Source organism: Hemitrygon akajei, chromosome 7, assembly GCF_048418815.1.
Source record: "Hemitrygon akajei chromosome 7, sHemAka1.3, whole genome shotgun sequence".
Taxonomy (NCBI): Eukaryota; Metazoa; Chordata; class Chondrichthyes; order Myliobatiformes; family Dasyatidae; genus Hemitrygon; species Hemitrygon akajei.
In genome coordinates, this window is record NC_133130.1 from 174,111,215 (window position 1) to 174,134,220 (window position 23,006).

Consider the following 23,006-nt stretch of genomic DNA (forward strand, 5'->3'; position numbering starts at 1 on the left):
CTGCGGGTGAGAAAATGTCTGCATTTCAACTTGAACCCTTCTACCAACCTAGCTGCACCTGTGTCTTCTTGTTATTGGCCCCCTTAGCCAAAGAAAAAGTTTCTTCCGTGCCATCATGTCCAGGTCTTCTGTAAGTGTTATAAACATCAATAACCATTCAGTGGCCACTTTATTAGGTACACATGTGTACCTGCTCATTAATATAAATATCTGATCAGCCAATCTTGAGGCAGCATGCAGACACAGTCAAGAGGTTCAGTTGTTGTTCAGATCAAATATCAGAGGACACATTCTCAGAATAGAGGGATGTTCATTTAAAACAGATGAGAAGGAATTTCTATAGCCAGAGGGTAATAAATTTGTGAAATTCATTGCCACAGACAGTCCTGGAGGCCAGGGTGTATTGAAAGAGGAGGCTGATAGGTTCTTGATTAATAGGGGTGTCAAAAGTTACAGGCAGAAAGCAGGAGAAAGGGGCTGAGAGGGATAATAAATCAGCCATGATGGAATGGTGGGGCAGACTCGATGGGCTGAATGGCCTAATTCTGCTCCTGTGTCTTATGGTCTTATTGTCTATGCTTATTGTCTGTGGTTTGCTCTTGAAATCTCCTCAGTGTTGTGATGTCGGAGCCACAGCTGTTGAATTTCAGAGGTTATGCAACTCTACCATCCTCCAATCTGAAAGACATTATTCACCACGACCCAGTATTTTCAGTCTTTAAATCATTGTTTTTTTTAATTCAAGTGGATTGTAAATTGCCCCAGAGATGTGAGGCAGCAGCTACTCTAGCTGGAATTGGAATTGGAATTGGGTTTATTATTGTCACATACCTAGATACAGTGATGGTCAAAAGAAATGGATTTTTCTTTTATTTTCTGTGTTTTTTGAACTTTTTGACATTTAATAACTTTCCCAATAGCAACAGCAAACATCTTGATTGACTATCCTGGCAGTAATGTATAGAAATAAAATTTTAAAAGTCTTTAAAACATATGATTTTACAGCATTCTTGTTACTTTAGACACATTTTTTTTTTGGTCATGCTAAACTGGTTTTCAGGGCACCAGAACATAGCAAGTTTGGACAATTGCCCAGTCCTGGCCAGAAAAAGCCATTCAGCCCATCATTGAGTCTTACACTACTGAAATAGGCCCTTTGGCCCTTGCTAAACCCTTTTACCTACATTTGGTCCATTTGAGGCCACATTTGGAGTATTGCATGCGGCTTTGTTACAAGAAAGAGCATTATTAACCTGAAAAGAGAGCAGAGAATACTTATGAGAGTGCTGCTAAGACTCGAGGACTTGAGTTATCGAAAGGCATTGGACAGGACAGGACTTTATTCCTTGGTGTTTAGAAGCATGAAATTGTGGGGGTGATATAACAGGGTGAATGCACAGAGTACTTTTCCTCATGGAAGGGGAACTTGAGGGCATAAGTTTAAGGTGAGACTTCAAAGGGTAACTTCGCACAGAGAGTAGCCCATATTTAGAACGAGCTGCCAGAGTGAATAGTTGAGGCAGGTACAATGACAGCATTTGGAAGATATTTTGACAGGTACATGGACCGGAAATATTTAGAGGGATGTGGGCCAAATATGGGCAAGTAAGACAAGAATAGGTGGCCATCTTGGCTAGCATGGACCAGATGGGCCAAAGGGCTTCTTTTGGTTCTGTTTGAATACATGACTATTATTTTAAGAATTATTATGGTGTTGGTGTTGTCTCAGTAGATCACAGCTTCATCTCTGAACCAGAAGGTCGTGAGTTCAAATCTTTCGCCCGATACTTGGGCGCAGACCAAGCCGGTTCTCCGGTGCACTGCTGTGGCAAAGTCACTTTGTCAGATACACTGGTTTTTGAGATGAAATGCTAAATCCAGATTCCATCTACTCCCGGGGTTCTCCTTTTTATGCCATGGACCAATACCATGAAGCAGGGAGTCTGTGGACCTCAGCTGGGGAACCCCTGATCTACTCTCTCAGATGATTAAAAAATATTCCAAGTACGTATTTCAATAAACATCCTTGGATTCTTGCAATTCTGATCAATATTTAACCCCCCAATCAACCTCACTAAAACTGATAATCTGGCCATGGAAGCTGGTTCTTCAGCCCACAACCTATCTGCTGGCCTTATCACCAACCTGCACCCGCCCCATTTGCCTACAAAATACCATAAGACGTAGGATCAAAGTTAGACCTGTCGGCCCATCAAGTCTGCTCCACCTTTCCGTCATGGCTGATTTATTGTCCCATTCAACCCCATTCTTCTGCCTTCCCCCCATAACCTTTGACACCCTTATAATTCAAGAACCTATCAGCCTCTGCTTGAAATATACCCAACGACTTGGCCTCCACAGCCCTCTGTGACGATGAATTCCACAGATCCATCACCCTCCAGCCAAAGAAATTCCTCCTCATCTCTGTTCTTGCATTCTGTGGCTGCTCTCTCTGCATTCTACATTGCCATTATTTTACCCCACTGCACCATGTAATGAACAGTATGCAAGACATCTTGGTGGATGTGACAACAATAAACAAAACTAGCCAATACCAATCCCTATTCTTTTTTTTTTTGCTTTGCTGTTATCATGGTGCTCTTTGTGGGAGCCTGCTGTGCACAAATTGGAAAATATCTTGCCCTGATTACTACACTTCAAAACTAACTCAGTTGTCTAGAGGCACAAGGGCCAGTGACCCATAGGTACCTGTCGGCGAGACCAGAGTTGGAGGCCTAGTGTCCGCGGCTTGTCATGGAGGTGTCTGGAGTTCAGGGTCCTCATTCATTATCACTGGTGAGCCCCTTGGGTTGATACCAAAGCCTGAAGGCTGATTGGAAATCCGGAGGTTAAGGCCCAATGGCAGTAGCCCTGGGTCTGCGACTCTGTGAGGTGGCTGGGAATTTGCAGGCCTGATGTCTGTGAGGACCGGAAGCTGGAGGCCCGTCAGCCTGGCCTGGGGTTGGACGACTGAGTGTGTGATGTGAGTGAGTGAGTGGGTGCAAGGGATGGAGGTGAGGGACTTTATGTTGTTGCTTCTGTGGCTCTGCCAAGCATGATGGGAATGCTACGTTGGCGCTGGCATGTGTGGCTATACTTGCGGGATGACCCCAGCGCATCTTCAGGTTGTGCTGGTTGTTAACACAAAAGACACATTTCATTACGCAAACACGAGGAAATCTGCAGATGCTGGAAATTCAAACAACAACACACACAAAATGCTGGTGGAATGCAGCAGGCCAGGCAGCATCTATAGGGAGAAGTACAGTCAATGTTTTGGGTCGAGGTCCGAAATGTCGACCGTACTTCTTCCTATAGATGCTGCCTGGCCCGCTGCGTTGCAGACACATTTCATTGTATGTTTTGCTGTACATGTGATAAACAAATGAATCGGAATCTGAATCTAAAGTGCTCTGCGATGCCCCCGAAGGATTTATAATACATTGAACTACAAGTCCCAGTACGCAATCGAGATAGTGCGCTTGCGCTATTATCACTTATCTTTTTAAAATTGGGCGGAATCCTTGTATTGATTGGGGAACGGTGCCCCCAATGAGGAATCGGAATGAAGGCAGCTTCTCCCGGTGATTGGTCAGAGTAGCTGTCAATCGCAATGTACCTGCACTTCCTGTTGTCAATAGCTGGGGAGCAGTTCCATCTGGTGTCAAGTGTTTTCCAGATTTTCAATCAGCCTTCTTGAGAATTGTGTCAGAGGGTCCAGACACATTGGCAACGACAGCAGACAACAGAGACTGGGAGGGATTGTTGCAGACCCCCCTATCTTTGCAAGGGAATTAATTTACTAATTATCCAACCGCGAATATTGTTTATTGTTGATTCAGCGGGACATAAAAGGTGCCAGAGACGGAATATTCAGTGTAATGAGAGAATGCTGTGTCAGTAGTAGCAGTGGTGAGTACATGTGCTCTGGGTCTGGCGTGAGGGGTGGGACCTGATATCATTGTGCAATGTGCATTCACTGGTGGAATGTATTGATTTTGTGTGAAATACGACGTTTTAAAAGTCTCACGTGAATACCCAACACGGCGTTGTTATCAGTGAGATATTCTTCCATTCAAGGTTGGTTTTCTGAACAGGGGCGGTCGCACCGTAAATGCAGTTGTATTTGCTGAAGGGGGAATTACATCCAAGAAACACTGTATTGTCGTTTACGCTTGCCGGTGGTGCAAATGTTTCTATTTTACTGAATTTTGTTTTGGTGGTGCTGACTGCGTGACTGTGCTTTCTTTGTGCATCAAACCAGGAACTATGTTATTGAAATGAGCGTCGCACCTTGTTCGGAGGGAGCTGTGCACTTTATCATAAAGCCAATCTCAAAGGGCATTTGTACCCTTGTTTTTTTAAAAAAAGAGAGGATTGCTTCGTTAACCAAGATTATTGTTAAAGAGAAATTATTCAAAAGAAAGAAACATCTTTGGAGTGCTGTAGTCCATTGTTAATACAGCGATTTTTTTCCCTTGTTAAATTATTTGTCTGGCGGTTGTGTAGGAGGGCTGAAGCTTCCCCCCCCCCCCCCTTTCCCGGATAACACCACACGGTGGTATCTGTGTAAACTGAGCGGCCGACCCCACTTGCACCGCCCAGTGTATGGGAGTAACCGGGTATAGAACCATTCCAGTAGAATTAATCACCTTTCGGCAGCGTTGCCACGCATTGTCAGATCAGTGTCCTCTTTCTGAATGGGGGATTTCATAAAGTGCTCCGTAACAATAAGTTTAACGTGCCCTTTAACCCTTCCCGCTCTGATATTGGAATGGTCGCATTTTTCTGTTTTGAAGTGAGTGTGATACTGTAGCTGGCATTCCCGCAGTTTCCAGATGAAAGGGCCCCTTTTTCGGCGTGGTTTATGATGGGAGCGGGTTTGCACGTTGCTCTAACGCAGGAGCTGGTTTCGCCTGTCACACAGCGCCGGATTATGTCAATAATACCTGGTTTGCTCGCAAGCACGGTTGCCGGAGGGAGGAAATCTATGACAATGTTAACACAGGAGAGGCCTATTGTTTGCCCATTGCAGGCTTGTACCTGTTAAATTGCACTGAATCCGGGCGCCGTTAGAATAGCAGTTGGATTGTTACATGGAGACTAATAAAGCAAATACTAATTTTGTATTTTAACATTATTTGAAACTTTATATAAAAATCTGACATGCGTGAGAAAAATGGTAATTCACGTCCCAGAAGGAGGCGGTTCGGCCCATCGGCTTTATGCTAGCCGCCAGCGGAACGGTAGCGTAGGGGTAAGCGCAAGACTTTACAGTGGCAGGGTTCTGGGTTCAATTCCTGCCGCTGTATCTGTGAGGAAATCGTACGTCCTCTCCCCGTGACCGCGTGGACACCCGCTGGGTTTCCAAACCTACCAGTTGTGTGCAATATGCCATGTCTGCGTGCAGACACTTGCGGGCTGCCATTGACGCAAACGACGCGTTTCACTGTGTGTTTCAAAGTGCACCTGACAGATGAAACAATCTTTCTCTTTCCCCGTACCCTCTCTTTTGTGTGCCCACTAACACACACCCTCCATTCATCTGTCACATACCCCACCCTAGCGGTAATTTATAGACAATCAAGGCACCGTGACTGTGGGATGAAAACCCACGTCGTTACAAAGTGAACTGCAGATCCCAAAGCCAAGTACCCGGGGTACTTGATCCTTGATCCCACGTCCCTGGAGTGGGGCAGCAGCATCTCTCCTCTCTCTCTCCTTCTCTCTCTCTCTAAAATATTTGCATCACAGGCTGTCCGTTTTCTCCATCTGGCTTCTCCCTCCTTCCTTTCCAGACCGCATGATGGGTCTCGGCCCCAAACGGCGACTCTCTGCAGACGCTGCCTGACTAGCATATTCTGTGTGCGCTGCGATGTATGTTTTAGTGACGGTTTGATGGGGAGTTCCAGAATATAAAGTGATTTAATTAGATGTAGCTGTTGAAATTTGACCTTTACATGTCTCTGATGAAATGTTTTCTCTTCATAAAGTATGATCTAAGTTGACGAACACATGAAATGTTTTAGAAGGACAGCCGGTATTTTGATGGGAAAGTTGGAAAGACATCGCGGGGAGTCTCGGACCGCAGGATACAAGGACGTCCCTTTTAGAGCAGAGCTGAGGGGGGATTTCTTTAACCAGAGGGTGGTGAATCTCCGGAATTCATTGCCACAGCCGGCTGTGGCCAAGTCGGAGTATATTTAAAACGAACGTTGATAAGTTCTTGATTAGTAAGGGCATCAAAGAGGCATAAGGTGGGAGAACGTGGCTGAGATATGAAATAAATCGGCCATGTTGGAATGGTGGAGAAGACTCGATGGGCCAAATGGCCTAATTGTGCTCCTATATCTTATGGTCTTGTGTAAGGATTCTAAACAAGAAACTGTGGTTTATTTAAGCCAATGTTTACATTGCTGCGTCTGTGAAGCGAAATTACGTAGATGCTGGAAACTTGAAACGGAGCGCGCTGCAGTGGATCAAAGGTCATCAATCTGAAACCTTAACTACGTTTCACTGTAAACTCTGTCAGGTCTGTCAGCAGTAGCAGCTTTTGTTTCACTTTCTAAAATATATCACTTGTAGACAAGCACGGATATGTTCAACACACACAAAATGCTGGAGGAACTCGGCAAGCTAGGCATTATCTATTAAGTTGAAAAAAGCACAGTGCACAGTGGACGTCTCGGCCCCGAAAGGTCGACTGTGCTTTTTGTTCCATGAAGTAAGTGTGTGTGTGTGTGTGTGTGTGTGTGTGTGTGTGTGTGTGTGTGTGTGTGTGTGTGTGTGTGTGTGTGTGTGTGTGTGTGTGTGTGTGTGTGTGTGTGTGTGTGTGTGTGTGTGTGTGTGTGTGTGTGTGTGTGTGTGTGTGTGTGTGTGTGTGTGTGTTTCCAGCACCTGCAGATTTTCTCCTGTTTCTGATTTGAAGCCACGGGTATGTACCGTATTGGAAATGTGAGTGTATCCAGTGGTGTTTGATATCACCCTGGTGTTTTGTAGAGGGAAACACAAAGTTCAAAATTCACGGTGAGTTTATTGTCACCCTATACCACCCTGAGATTCGCGGGCATTCACAGCAGATACAAAAAAACATAATGGAATCAATGAAAAGTACAAAGATGCACAAACAACCTGTGCTAAAGAAGCCAGACAGTACAATTACAATAAATAAATAATATTGAGAGCACAAGCTGTCAATTGGTGAGATCGGTTGTGTCTGTAGAAAGAATGAGTGAGCCAAGCTTCTGTAATTTCCAGGCAGTGCCCTATGTAAATGTGTCTTGGAGCCTAATCTGCCTACAGGAACCTACAAATGGTTTTGGAGGTTTGGTCTAGCAGGGGAGTAGCTACATCATGTACCCAGTGGTCCTCTTCTGGGGGTCATCCTGTCTCGGGGGAGGGGGTGTGAGGGACACACATGGAGTTGTAAGTGAAGAGGGATGCCTACCTTGCTAGCCAGATCAGCCGAATCGACCCTGGTCATCAAAGGGCTGACAGGTTTTGCAGCCAGGTAGCCCGCATGCCCATGAATGAGCCAAGTTTCCTCATGTTGGCCTTTGAAAGTCGAAAGTAAATCCATTATGGAGCCTACGTGTCACTATATACAATTCTGAGATTAATTTTCTTGCAGGCATTCACAGTAGAACAAAGAAGTACAATAGAATCAGTGAAAAACTATGCATGAACAAAGACTGACAAACTGCACAACTATAAAATAAATAATACTGGGAACATGAGCTGTAGAGTACTTGAATGTGAGTCTGTAGGTTGTGGAATCAGTTCATTGTTGATGTGAGTGAAGTTATCTTCTCTGGTTCAGGAGCATGATGGTTGAAGGGTAATTACTGTTCCTGAACCTGGCGGAGTGAGTCCTGAGGCTCCTGTACCACCTTCCTGATGGCAGCAGTGTGAAGAGAGCATGATGTGGGTGGTGGGGTTTCCTGATGATGGATGCTGCTTTCCTGTGACAACTCCCTTGTAGATGTGCTCCATAGTTGAGAGGGCTTTACCCGTGACGGACTGGGCTGTGTCCACTACTTTCTGTAGGATTTACCATTCAGGGGCATTGGTGTTTCCATACTAGTTTATGATGCAGCCAGTCAGTATACTCTCCACCACACTTCTAAAGAAGTTTGTCAAAGTTTTAGATGTCTTGCTGAATCTTTGCAAACTTCTGAGGAAGTAGAGATGCTACCATGCTTTCTTCATAATTGTACTTGTGTGCTGACAATCTTGGATTTGCTAAAACATTAAAAAAAGAGAAACCTAGAAAGCCTACTGCACAATACAGGCCCTTCGGCCCACAAAGTTGTGCCAAACATGTCCCTACCTTAGAAATTACTAGGCTTACCCATAGCCCTCTATTTTTCTAAGCTCCATGTACCTATCCAAAAGTCTCTTAAAAGACCCTATCGTATCTGCCTCCACCACTGTTCTCGGCAGCCCATTCCACACACTCACCATCTCTGAGTAAAAAACTTAGCCCTGACATCTCCTCTGTACCTACTCCCCAGCACCTTAAATCTGTGTCCTCTTGTGGCCATCATTTCAGCTGTGGGAAAAAGCCTCTGACTATCCATATGATCAATGCATCTCATCATCTTATACACCTCTATCAGGTCACCTCATCCTCCGTCGCTCCAAGGAGAAAAGGCCGAGTTCACTCAACCTATTCTCATAAGGCATGCTCCCCAATCCAGGCAACATCCTTGTAAATCTCCTCTATACCCTTTCTATGGCTTCCACATCCTTCCTGTAGTGAGGTGACCAGAACTGAGCACAGTACTCCAAATGGGCTCTGCAACATTACCTCTTGGCTCTTAAATTCAATTCCATGATTGATGAAGGCCAATACACCATATACCTTCTTAACCACAGTCAACCTGCGCAGCTGCTTTGAGTGTCTAATGGACTTGGACCCCAAGATCCCTCTGATCCTCCACACTGCAAGAGTCTTACTATTAATACTATATTCTGCCATCATATTTGACCTACCAAAATGAACCACTTCACACTTATCTGGGTTGAAATCCATCTGCCACTTCTCAGCCCAGTTTTGCATCCTGTCAATGTCCCGCTGTAACCTCTGACAGCCCTCCACACTATCCACAACACCCCCAACCTTTGTGTCATCAGCAAACTTACTAACCCACCCCTCCACTTCCTCATCCAGGTCTTTTAGAAAAATCACAAAGAGTAAGGGTCCCAGAACAGATCCCCGAGGCACCCCACTGGTGACCGACCTCCATGCAGAATATGACCCGTCTACAACCACTCCTTGCCTTCTGTGGGCAAGCCAGTTCTGGATCCACAAAGCAATGTCCCCTTGGCTAAAGGAAGGATTTGAATTATGGGGCTATTGTCTTAGAGTTTGGATCAGTGAGAGCCCTTCAGCCTATCCAGTCCATGGGAACTGTTATCTTGCCTACACCCATCAACCTGCTCCTGGACCACAGCCCTCCATACCCTTCCCATCAATGGACTTATCCAAACTTCTCTTCGATGTTGAACTCGAACCTGCATCCACCCCTTCCACCGGCAGCTCGTTCCACCCTCTGAGTAATGAAAGTCCCTTCACGTTCCCTTTAAATATTTCACCTTAACCTAGGGCTTCTAGTTCTAGGTTCACCCAACCTCAGTGGAAAAAGCATGCCTGCATTAACCCTATCTATACCCTCATAAATTTGCATACCTCGATCATATCTCCTCTGAATCTGTGCTCCAGGACCAAAAAAAATGGTTCCAACCTGTATGTCAGACCTAGGCTGGCTGCTTAGAAGAATGGAATCTTGTTTTCCTCGCACTGTTGGAGGACTTCTCACGAAGCGTGTGAGTGTGCAAGGTTGCTGCTGGCCAGACTAGGTACAGAGAAACAAAGAAAGAAACTAGCTTTGTCGATGTCTGCTCAGTTTTGAAGTTCTGCACAGGTTCTTGACAGGGATGTTGGTGCGACCAGCTCAATAGGCAGATTTCTAGTACCTGCAGTTCTTTGTGTCTCTCTCAAGGTGAATGGGTGTTTGGTTAGTGCATTCATGATGGGCCGAAGGGCCACCTTCTGTGCAGCATAGTTTTTTCAGCCATAATATTACTGAATGAGGGACCAAGGGCTTATTTGTGTTCCATCTTCATGCAAAGTTCTTATTTTAAAGGTTAGACCATGCTTGGAATATTGTGTTCAGTTCTGGTCATCTCATTATAGGATGCTGTGGAAGCTTTAGAGAGGGTGCAGAAGAGATGCGGCCTGGATTAGAGAGCATGTCTCATGAGTGTAGGTTGTGTGAGCTAGGGCTTTTCTCTTTTTGGAGTGAGAAAGTGACTTGCTGGAGATGTACCAGATAATAAGAAGCATAGATATAGTAGAGGCTTTTTCCAAGGGTTGAAATGATTAATACATGGGGGGATTAATTTTAAGGTGATTGCAGGAAAGTATGGAGCAGATGTCAGAGGTAGTTTTTTTTTTACACGTAGTGATGGGTGTGTGGAGCATGCTGGTGGTAGAGGAAGGCTATGCGGGAGGGAAGGTCTAGATTGCTCTTGGAATGGGTTTAAAGGTCAACACAACATTATGGGCTGAAGGGCCTGTACTCTGTGTTTTATGTAGGGATTAAGATCTTGTGTAAACAGATGGGTTTAACTCTGATTGGCATCTCGTGGTTGGCAGACATTGTGGTCTAGAGGATGTTGTGCTGTACTGAATTGTGAACAGGGAATATGCTTTTTTAAAATAAACTATACTCTGAATGTTATCTTCATCATGCAACATTACCTATCCAAATAACACAGGGAATTAGCTGTCGCATTATTTGCTCATCATAAGAATCTGGATGTAGTACTCGCAATGCCTGCAAATGTTCTCTGTGCTGTGCTTGAGGTTCACACACCTGCCTTGAATTCACTTGAGCATACAAGATGTACACAAATGACTTGGAATCTAAGCAGTTATTAAGCCTTAAAATATCTAATTAGGTGTAAATAAGCAACACTGGGGAACAAATAGAACTTATGATGACAAGCTTGCTGAATGAAAGGGCTTCCACTTCCTGGGTGTCTGCTCAGAATCTTGTATCAGAAAATTGACTGGGATCAATGTGACAGAAAAGTATTACACATGCTGGAAATACTCAACAGATCATTAGTATGTCTGATGCTTCAGGCTGAGGCTTTTCATCAGAACTCCTCCGGAAGATAAAATGATTTTCTCTCTCCGCAGATGCTATCTGACTTGCTGAGTATTTTAAGAGGGGTATTCCTTAACCCCCTGTTTCTTGGGGTCCAAAACTATGGGCTCCTCAAAGTTGCTGTGCGAATTGATGGGGTGGTTATGAAGGCGTATGGTAATTTTATTGAGCAATTGAGTTCAAGAGCTGGAAGGTAACGTTGCAGCTCCATAAAACTCTGATAACAAATTTACTTTGAACATTTTGTTTTGAAATTTGAACCAAAGTACATATATGTCACCATATACTATCTTAAGACTAATTTAGGCAATATAATACAAAGAGTGGGTGGCAGGGTGGAGCTAGTTTTCTACCAGTGGAGGTGTAGGGAGCTCCTTCCCTCCATTAGCCTGAAGGTCACCCTTGGGCAAGGTGTAACACCTGTTTAACCCCCCCGGGTCAGGTCACATGAAGTCATGGGAGCAGGTGGTGCATATCACAATTCCTGGTTATGTGACCACTGACGCCAGGCAGACAATCTCTGAAGTGTATTGATAATGGCTGGGATCACCCATCTTGTAAAGACACTTTACAGACCAGAAGAAGGTAATGGTAAGTCGCTGGTGTAGAAAAGTTTGCTAAGGACAATCATGGTCAAAGACCATGATCACCCATGTTGCATGATGGAGCACATGACGATGTGAATTCAAAGAATTGCAATAGAGTTTTATGGAAGAACTATACCTAAAGACTGACAAATAGCCAATGTGTAAAAGAGCACAAATTGTTCCAATAATAAATTTTTTAGGATGAAAATAAATAATACTGAGAACATGAGTTGTAGAGTCTTTGAAAGTGAGCCCATAGCTTCTGGAATCAGTTCAGTGTTGAGGTGAGTGAAGTTATCTGCACAGGCTGAGTAAGAGTGGTAGCAATTGGTTTGATTATGACATGTGGTGCAGTGGGCAGATCTGCCATCTCACCACACCAGTGATCCAGGTTCGATCCTGACCCGTGGCACAATAAGAATCAGATTTATTATCATGGACTTGAATGATGCAAAATTTGTTTTGTGTCAGCAGTACAGTGTAAGGATGTAAACTTACTATAAATTACGGCAATGAATACTGCAAAAGAAAGGGCATTTGCACATTGTCACCATTATCTCTTGCTCCCATGTCCCCTAGAGGAATGAGGGAAGATTTGATAGAGGCTTACAAAACGATAAGGAGTATAGAGAGGGTAAATGCAAACAGGCTTTTTCCACTGAGGTTGGGTGGGACTACAACCAGAGGTCATGGTTTAAGAGTGAAAGGTGAAAAGTTTAAGGGGAACATGAGCGGAAACTTCTTCAGTCAGAGGGTGGTGTGAGTGTAGAGCAAGCTGCCAGCACATATACTGCATATGAGCTAAATTTCAAAGTTTAAGCGAAGTTTGGAGAGGTGCATGGATGGGAGGGGGATGGAGGGCTATGGTCCCAGTGCAGGTCAATGGGAGTAAGTAATTTACATGGTTTTGGCATGGACTAGATGGGCTGAAGGGCCTATTTCTGTGCTGTACTTTTTCAAGACTCTATAGATTAATCAGCCATATTGAATGGCCCCTAGAGTGCATGTATGTGATTAAAGGAAGAGCTGGAAGTGTTGGTGGGAATGTGGAAAGAATATATTGGATTAGGGTAGGATTAGTTTAATTTGGTGTGGACCTATTGGGCTGAGACCCTATTTCTTTGCTCTTTAACTTTATGACCAGGACAAGCTCAATGGGCTGAATGGCCTAATTCTGCTCCTATGTTTTATGGACTATGACTTTAAACTATCCACTCAGTGTTCACTTTGTTAGATACACCTGTTCATTAATACAAATATCTAGTCAGCCAATCGCAGCGGTAACTCAATGCATAAAAGCATGCAGACATACTCAAGGGGTTCAGTTGTTGTTCAGACCAGACATCAGAATGGGGAAGAAATGTGTTCTGAGTGATTGTTGGTGCCAGATGGGGTGGTTTGAGTATATCAGATACTGCTGATCTCCTGGGATTTTCACACACAACAGTCTCTAGAGTTTACAGAGAATGGTATGAAAAATCAAAAAAAAATCAGTGAGTGGCAGTTCTGTGGGCAAAAACACCTTGTGAATGAGAGAAGTTAGAGGAGAATGGCCAGTCTGGTTCAAGCTGACGGGAAGGTGGCAGTAACTCAAGTAGCCACATATTGCAGCTGTGGTGAACACAAGAGAAACTCTGAACGCAGAGCACATTGAACCTTGAAGTGGATGGGCTACAGCGACAGAAGACCACACTGGGTTTCACTCCTGTAACTGATAAAGTGGCCACTTGTGTATTGTATTTAAATTTTCAGAACTCATTTGAATTTGGCACCTAAGGCTAAGACTCGTGAGACTGGGGATGGTAATAATGTAGATTGAAGGATGCCTTACAGGAAAAATACTGCTTGGAATAAGTGAGTCATTGACAGGTTGGCGGGTTGTAAATAATGGGAGCCTGTAAGAATCAATACTAGAGCCTTACTAATTTACAATCATTGCCGATGACATGCGTGGCAGGGCAGTAGGCTTAAGATACAAACTGTGTGAGATGATGAGCAGTGGGAGAACACAAAAGGAACTTAAACACAGGAGATTCTGCAGATACGAGGAAATCTGCAGATGCTGGAAATTCAAGCAACACCCACAAAATGCTGGTGGAACACAGCAGGCCAGGCAGCATCTATAAGGAGAAGCGCTGTTGATGTTTCGGGCCGAGACCCTTCGTCAGGACTAATTGAAAGAAAAGATAGTAAGAGATTTGAAAGTGAGAGGGGGAGGGGGGGAGATCTGAAATGATAGGAGAAGACAGGAGGGGGTGGGATGAAGCTAAGAGCTGGAAAGGTGATGGGCAAAAGGGATACAGAGCTGGAGAAGGGAAAGGATCATGGGACAGGAGGCCTAGGGAGAAAGAAAGGGGGAGGGGAGCACCAGAGGGAGATGGAGAACAGGCAAGGAGTGATTGTGAGAGGGGCAGAGAGAGAAAAAAGGGGGGAAATAATAAATAAGGGATGGGGTAAGAAGGGGAGGAGGGGCATTAACGGAAGTTAGAGAAGTCAATGTTCATGCCATCAGGTTGGGGGCTACCCAGATGGAATATAAGGTGTTGTTCTTCCAACCTGAGTGTGGCTTCATCTTGACAGTAGAAGAGGCCATGGATAGACGTATCAGAATGGGAATGGGCGTGGAATTAAAATGTGTGGCCACTGGGAGATCCTGCTTTCTCTGGCGGACCGAGCGTAGGTGTTCAGTGAAACGGTCTCCCAGTCTGTGTCAGATGCTGGAATTGCAGAGTAATGCACACAAAATGCTGGAGGAACTCAACAGGTCAGGCAGCCCCTGTGGAGGGGAATAAACAGTCACCATGAGATTCATTTTCTTACAGACATACTCAATAAATCTATAGAATGATAGACCACACCAATTTGTGCAATCAACCTGTGTGCAAGAGATACCAAACAGTGCAAATACAAAGAGAAATAACAATGATAGGAATAAATATGAAGAACGTGAGATGAAGAGTCCTTGGAAGTGAGTCCACAGGTTGTGGGAACATTTCAATGATGGGCTGAGTGAAGTTATCCTTCTGGGCCATATATGTCAAACTCAAGGCCCGCGGGCCAAATCCGGCCCGCGGTGGAATTATCTTTGGCCCGCGAGATAATATCTAATTACTATTAAAGCTGGCCCCAGTAATCGAAGTGCCTATGGCGTATGATATGGCTAATGCTGAGTTTATTCAGGTACCAGGTTTTCAGGGTTTTTAGTGTTTATTCGGCAGTCTTCATAAGAAACGGAATTTGTAAAGTGAAACACTTTGTAGTTATAGCAGAGACTGAGACACATGAGAGCAGGCTGAAAAAACGGAGGCAACGAAAGCTGCGTTCGCACACGTCCGACTGATCCGGCCCGCATGAAGCTGCATTTTGCTCAATCCGGCCCGTGACCTAAAATGAGTTTGACACCCCTGTTCTGGGCTAAAGAGCTTGATGATTGAAGGCTAATAACCGTTCCTGAACCTGGTGGCGTGAGTCCTGAGGCTCCTGTATCTCCATCTGGATGGCAGTAGCGAGAAGAGAGCATGTTGTGGATAGTGGAGATCCCTGATGATGGATGCTGCTTTCCATTGACAACATTTCGTGTAGATGTGCTCAGTGGTGGGGAGGGCTGTACCCATGACGGACTGGGCTGTATCCACTACATTTGGTATGAATTTCTGTTCAAAGGCATTGTTGTTTCCACGCTCCACGATCCATAGAGGTTTATCAAGGTTTTAGATGTCATTCCAAATCTTCACAAACCCCTAAGGAAGTAGAAGCACTACCGTGCTTTCTTTGTAATTGTACTTACGTGCTGAGCCCAGGACAAGTCTCCCAAAATAATAACACTAAGGAATTTAAAGCTGCTTTTCTCTCCACCTCTGATTTCCCTCCAGAGATACAGCCTGACCTCTTGAACCCCTCCAGCATTTTGTGTGTGATGTCATTTGTTTTTTTTCATGTCATCCCAAGTACTTTACAGCCAATGAGCAATATTAGTCAGTGATGTAGTGTGGTGACAGATTTGTGCTCAGCAAGATCCCACAGATGGTACTACGAAGGCCAGGCCTTCTGTTTTAAAGATGTTGATTAGAGAATTGCCATTAGCCAGGTTACCTGGTTTTCTTGTCTTCATAATAGTGCCACTGATCACTGCTCCTTCCAATTCATTTATCACATGGACATGCGTTAACAGCCAACAAAACCTAACAATATGATGGAAGCAGCCTGCAAGTGCCACCACACATTCTGGGACCATCATAGTATGCCCTCAGTGTTGGCAGAACGTGACAAAGGAACAAAAGAACAACAACAAAACAATCTCCGATCTTCCCTCACACCCAACCACCCATGTGCATAGACAGTCCTCCAACCCTAGGACAGTCCTGCAGGCCTTCAGTTTCCAGACTTTGGCCAATGGGCTTCAACTTCCGGACTTCCGATCAGCCCTTGGGCTTCGATCTTCATTGATCCCAGGTCTCGCCAGTGACGGGATCCCGAGCTTTGGGCTCGCCGATTCATCAGCCCTATTATCTCCTGCTCACATGGACATCCGATCCCAGGACCCACCAACCTGGGTCAGCCCAACATCCACATACACCCTTCGCCACCCATCTCCATCATTGGCCTTCAAGTGCAGAGCGAAAGCCTAGATTCCAGCCTGACGTCTAACTCCCCCATATCCCTGCCTCTAAACCCTAATCCGACCCCCTAACTCCCCTATCTGTCCCCAAAACCATCCCTATGAACTTAAAAAAAAGAAGCAAATAAATCTCAGCTGTGACCTTAATGGAGACCGCTGCTCAGCGCCATCTTAACCAGCAGATGCAAGAGGCGATGGGGTCTTCCACGTCTTGCCTGAAAGCCAGCCACTCTCCGTCAACCTCAGCATTTCGTGCTCAAGTCTCTTGAGTAGGACCTGAACTCCTGACCTTCTGACAGGAGGCAAGTGTTATCCACTGAGCCGTGGTTGACACTGGAACGCCTCTTGAACTGCTTGTGTTCGAACAATTGTGCACGTCGCAAAATGACGGGCGACGGCTCTGTCAGTTTACTGCGGGAGACATTGCATGACCGTGTCACAAGCTCAGCTTGGGGGGTTCTGTTGAGCATTCTGAACTGTGTTAGTTCTTTTGGTTCAGCAATGCAACAAATTGATTTGCTGTGGCTTTCATCTCCTTTTACAAAGAGAGTGATTTCTCGCCGGGGTGCATTTACACAGGCTGCCGCCACTCTTTGGTAGGGTTGGTGAGTGACAGCAACCTCCTTGAGCAGCTGTCAAGCCCCAAGTGCTCATGGGTAAGATAACTACACCAGAACTTCCCACCGATGTCATTAGCTTGCATTTGGAGCAGTAATCTTGTTTGTCTTTTTAAGATTAAATCTTGCTTGATATTGAAGTAGAAGAACACTCAAACATTATCCTGATTTCCCTGTAGCATTGAATTAATTCTGAATTAAATTAAATCACTAGTACGTGGCCAGGATTGGTGAACTTCAGTGATTGGATAGGCTGGGCCTGTTTTCTTTGGAGTAATGGAGGTTGAGAGCTGACCTGATAGAAGTGTGTAGGATTATGAGAGGTTTAGATCATTGATAGTCAGGTTCTTTTTCTCTTTTATGATAAGGAATTTTTTTTAAAAAGAGGGCATTGGTGTAAGGTGAAAAGGAGATTTTTTTTATAGAGCACAACAACAGGGCCTTCTGCCCCAATGATCCCATACCACCTAATTACACCCATCTGACCAGTTAACTTACTAACTGCATGTCATTGGAATGTGAGAAGAAACCGGAGCATCTGATGGAAACCCACATGTTCACGGGGAAAATGTATGTACAGATTCCTTACGGGCAGCAGCAGGAACTGAACCTTTGGTCGCTGGGGGTGTAACAGCGTTGCACTTGCTGCTATGCTACTGTGCTGCTGATGTGGGCCAAAATTAGGCAATTGTGATCTAGTTTAGATTGAAATCTTGTTTGGGCTAGACCAGGAGGGTGGAAGGGCCTGTTCCCGTGCTGAATGACTCCCGTGTTGATGGGCAAAGAGATTGGGATGGAGGTGGTGCTGAAGGGCCGATTTCTGTATCGTACAAGGCCAACTCTTAAGTCGTTTGTCATTTTAAGTTTAGGTCTTCCTCAATGTGGATTGGGAAGGTTTTACATCCCTTCCTTCCACTTCCCCACCATGTCCAAATGCTGCCCTGGGAACTAGAAGTTCATCTTGTTCTTGGAGGGCAGGTCTTTAGTACCACAATGGAGATGTTATCAGAGTCAGGTTTATTATCACTGACATATTGTATGTTGTGAAAACCATAGAACCATAGAACAGTACAGCACAGTACAGGCCCTTCAGCCCTCCATGTTGTGCTGACCCATATAATCCTTAAAAGAAAAGTACCAAACCCACACTACCCCATAACCCTGTATTTATCTGTTCGATTGTGACAGCAATGAGACACATACATTCAACAAAGAAGTGACAAGAGAGCAAATATAGTTATGTTTTGTAACTCTAAAACTTTAAACGATCTCAAAGGAAAACGAGAGATATGAGTATAGGTTTGTTCTTTAAGTGAGGTGTGCAGCTATAATGTGGTAGCATCATGATGTATGCAAGTCACTTAATTTTACATATAGTCCATAATGAATTATTTAAATGAACAAGAATTCTTAAACAATATATTTACAATAATGCTCAAATACTGCTGAAATATTAAGTGCACAACAATAGTTCATGGGTTGTTCAGAAATCTGACGGAGGGGAAGAAGCTGTTCCTGAAACATGGAAGGTGTGTCTTCAGGCTCCTGTACCACCTCCGTGATAGTAGCAATGAGAAAAGGGCATATCTTGGGTGGTGGGTTCCTTAATGATGGATGCTGCCTTTTTAAGCATCACCTTTTGAAGATCTCCTCATTCCTAGGGAGGCTAGTGCCCACGATGGAGCAGTCTGAGCTTACAACCTTCTGCAGCTTTTTCCGATCCTTTGCATTGGTCCATCCATACCAGATGGTGATGCAATCATAAGATAGAGGAGCTGGATGAGGCCATTCGGTCCATTGAGTCTGCTCCACCATTTAATCAGGGCTTACCTAATTTTCCTCTCAGCCCCAATCTCCTGCCTTCTCCCATATCCCTTCATGCCCTGACCAATCAAGAATCTCTCAGGCTCTGCCTCATGAAGACTTGGCCACCACGCCTGCCTGCGGCAAAGAATGCTGTCCATAGTACATCTGTAGACATTTGCTAGAGGAGAGTCTTTGGTGACGTACCACTTTGGGTGGCACAGCGGTGTAGTGGTTAGCACAATGCTTAACGGTGCTAGTGACCTGGGCTCAATTCCTGCCGCTGCCTGTGAGGAGTTTGTACGTTCTCCCCGTGACCACTTGGGTTTCCTCCAGGTGCGCCGGTGTCCTCCCCACAGTCCAAAGATGCACCAGTTAGTAGGTTGTAAATTGTCCCACGATTAGGCCAGGATTAAGTTGGGGATTGCTGAGTGACACAGCCTGAAGGAGAGGAAGAGCCTATTCCATCCTGTATCTGAATAATAAAAAGAATGAAATGCTAAACCTCCTCAAAGTCCCGGTGTACCATCCCCGAGTGTTGTGCAAAGTGAAATGTATTGTCCAGAGAGAAGCTTGTGGTGGTGGGGATCGTCGGGAGGAGGTCGGCCTACTTGGCTCCTCTGGCTGATGGTGGTTGGAAGTGTGGTAATCTGGTCATCAACATTCATGCTTGGCTCTACTGTTGTGTTTGGAGATGTTCCTGGAGTCGCAGCCTCCCTGGAGAAATGGGGCATACACCTGAGAGCCATGGGGAACTGGCACAGAATAGGAAATAAGACCTGAAATCGATCAAACATGAACATATTAGAATAGAGTAGAATTTTATTGTCGTCGCTTAAGACAACAAAATTGCAGTGCTACTCCAGTCAATGTAAAACAGATATTTATAATGCATGTGGTGTGGCTTAATTTAAAAAAACAATTCCCACAAGTGACTTCAATAGTCCACAACACTCTAAGGCCATTGGCAAGCTGGGGTGTAGCATTATTCAACAGCCCTTGAAGAAGCTGATTTTCAGTCTTACTGTCTTTGCTAAGATGTTTCTGTATCTCCTACCTGATGGCAGGAGATTGAACTGACTGTGCAGGATGGGATGAGACTTTAATGATATTATAAGCACTGTAGGGATTGAGAGTTGCAGATTGTCTTCAGGTCTGGTAGTTGAATCTCAGTGATGTGCTGAGCCATCCTAATCACTCTTTTTGGAGTGTTTCTGATCCGTCTTGCTGCAGCTAGAGTCCCACACTGTCATTCCACATGTCAGCATAAATACTGAATGGTAGAGCAGGCTCTATGGGCCTATTTTCGTATGTTCTCTTTAAGGCCTGTCCTGGAGTTGGAGGACTGTCCGTGTGCGTGTGTGAGAGGGAGGATCAGAATTTGTTTTGCTGTTGTTTGATTGCTGTGTTCTGTGTTTTTCCACCGTATGTTGTGGACGTGTTGCTTTGGCACCAGGATAGATAGATAGATACTTTATTCATCCCCATGGGGAAATTCAACATTTTTTCCAATGTCCTAATGTGTGGGACACTTACGGGCTACCCCAGGCACATCGTTAAGTTGTGTTGGTTGTTAGCAGAAACTGCACATTTCACTAAGATTTATTTATTTATTGACAAACAGCGTGAATAGACCCTTCAGACTCTGCCACCCAGCAATCCCCCGATTTAACCCTAGCCTAATCATCAGACAATTTACAAGGACGAATTAACCTACCAACTGATAAATCTTTGGACTGTGGGAGGAAACTGGAGCACCTGGAGGAAACCCATGCAGTCACAGGGAGACATACAAACTCCTTGCAGTCAGCGGTGGGAATTGGACCCCAGTCACTGGGCTACCCACTACACTACCATGCCACCCACTCAGTGTGCACATGTCCCTGTGGTAAATAATTGATGTACATATGGTTAATAAACCTGAATCTAATTTGCGTGTTTGTCCCAAGCTGCAGGGTTCTAGTGTCCATTTCTTATTGCAGAAGTATTAGAAAAGAAATTGTTATTTTAAAATGGAATTTGGGCAATCTGAAGTAAATTTGTTATTGATTTCTTCTGCAAGTTCTTGACTGTAGGGACAACTAATGTATCGCTGACACAGAACGAGCTGCTTATTGATATTTCATCTGGTGTCTCACAGTTTTCACGAGGCAGAACAATGTATTCTTGAATTATTTATGAATTACAGTTCTGGTATAATATACTCTGGCCACTTCCTGTACCTAATAGAGTGGCTACTGAGTGTACGTTCATGGTCTTCTGCTGCTGTAGTCCATCCACTTCAAGGTTCAATGTGTTGTGTATTCAGAGATGCTCTTCTGCATATCACTGTTGTAACATGTGGTTATTTGAGTTGCTGTCACCTTCCTGTCAGCTTGAACCAGTCTGGCCATTCTCCTCTGACCTCTCTCATTAACGAGGTGTTTTCACCCACAGAGCTGCTGCTCAGATTTTTTTTGTTTTTCCCACCATTCTCTGTAAACTCTAGAGCTGCTGTTGTGTGTGAAAATTCCAAGAGATCAACAGTTTCTAAGATACTCAGACCACCCGTCTGGCATCAATAATCATTCCAGGGCTAAAGTAATTTAGATCACATTTCTTCCCCATTCTGATGTTTGGTCTGAATAACAACTGAACCTCTTGACCATAAGACATAGGAGCAGAATTGGGCCATTCAGCCCATTGAGTCTGCTCCGCCATTCCATCATGTCTGATCCTAGATCCCACTCAACCCCATACACCTGTCTTCTCGCCATATCTTTTGATGCCCTGACCGATCAGGAAATTATTAACTTCTGCCTTAAGTATACCCATGGACTTGGCCTCCGCTGTAGTATGTGGCAGAGCATTCTACAGTTTCACTACTCTCTGGTTAAAAGCTTCCCAATCATCCAACTTCCTACTCATTTTTGTTACCTTGTATACCCTTTCCTTGGCTTTTATGCAGTCCTTAACTTCCTTTGTTGCCATGTTTGCCTGCCCCTGATGTTTGAAAACTACTACTTCTGTGGGACATATCTATCCTGCACCTTGTGAACGATTCCCAGAAACTTCAGCCATCTCTGCTCTGCCGTCATCCCTGCCAGTATCCTCCTCCAACCCACCTGGGCAAGCTCCTCTCTCATGCCGCTAATTCCCTTTATTGCATTGCAATACTGTTACTTGTGCTTCTCCCTCTCAAATTGTGGTATAAATTTGACCACGTCTGCCATCTTTTATGCGTTGAGTTGCTGCCACATGATTGGCTGATTAGGTACTCTATACATGTAATGCAAATACCTAATAAAGTGGCCACAGAGTATATTGTAATTTGTTTTAATCAATCACAGATGCTTTTAGGAGAGTTTGAGTTCAGGCAGGGAGATTAGTAAGCTTAAATAACTTCATTTAAATATTTCTTCTCCTCCCAAGTCCTTTACTGGGATGCTACCAACCAACTAAACTAAACATATCTTAATAACTGCTTAGAATAAGGTATGTGTGTGTGTATATAAGTCACTTTTTATTGTAACTTCGACCATAACTGCTGGTACAGTACACAGTAAAATGAGACCATGGTGCTACATGAAACAGTACAAAAACTAGACTGAACTATGTAAAAACAACACAGAAAAAAAAACTACACTAGACTACAGACACTGCATAAAGTGCACAAAACAGTGCAGGCATTACAATAAATAATAAACAAGACAATAGGCACAGTAAAGGGTATATATACCTACATACATACATACATACATACACAGAGAGAGAGAGAGAGAAACTCTGTAGATGCTGGAAATCTGAATGGAAATAAAATAACAGTAATTCTCAGACGGTTGGGCAGTAACATTGCAAATATTTTGCTTTGAAAACACTTCAAAACTTGGTGGGGGGGGGGAAGAATAGGTTTTCATTTTATGTTGCTGGGAGGGATGGATGGAATAAATGGAATGATGCTGATTGGGTGAGGCCTGTGCTGCTATGGTGATGAGCTGCAGGTAAAGTCATTGGGTGGCTGGGTTAGCCACCAGATGAGAAGAAATTGCTAGAACTTTACAGAATTTGTGAAGGGACTGTGGACCTTGTATTTTGTGCCATTTTATTAACCAATGGCATCCCACCAGTGAGATATTCCTGAAGATCGAGGAAGGAAATGTGACCACTGGCCCATGCACGACAAGCTTCCATCAAAGAAAGTAATTTGCAGTTGGAGCGTCTTGTA

The 23,006-nt window shown here is 44.4% G+C and overlaps 1 protein-coding gene across 4 annotated transcripts in view; it reads left to right on the top strand.

Moving 5' to 3' along the window:
• Positions 1 to 3,653: 3,653 nt before the first annotated feature.
• Positions 3,654 to 23,006, top strand: part of ralgps1 (Ral GEF with PH domain and SH3 binding motif 1) — a 726,899-nt gene continuing 707,546 nt past the window's right edge. For 3 of the 4 annotated variants that reach the window (XM_073052641.1, XM_073052645.1, XM_073052644.1), the window contains exon 1: positions 3,654 to 3,912. The gene's annotated coding sequence lies outside the window, so the exon portion shown is untranslated. Of the gene's footprint in view, positions 3,913 to 3,991; positions 4,081 to 23,006 lie in introns of those variants that run through there. The other variant, XM_073052642.1, reaches the window with a different exon arrangement.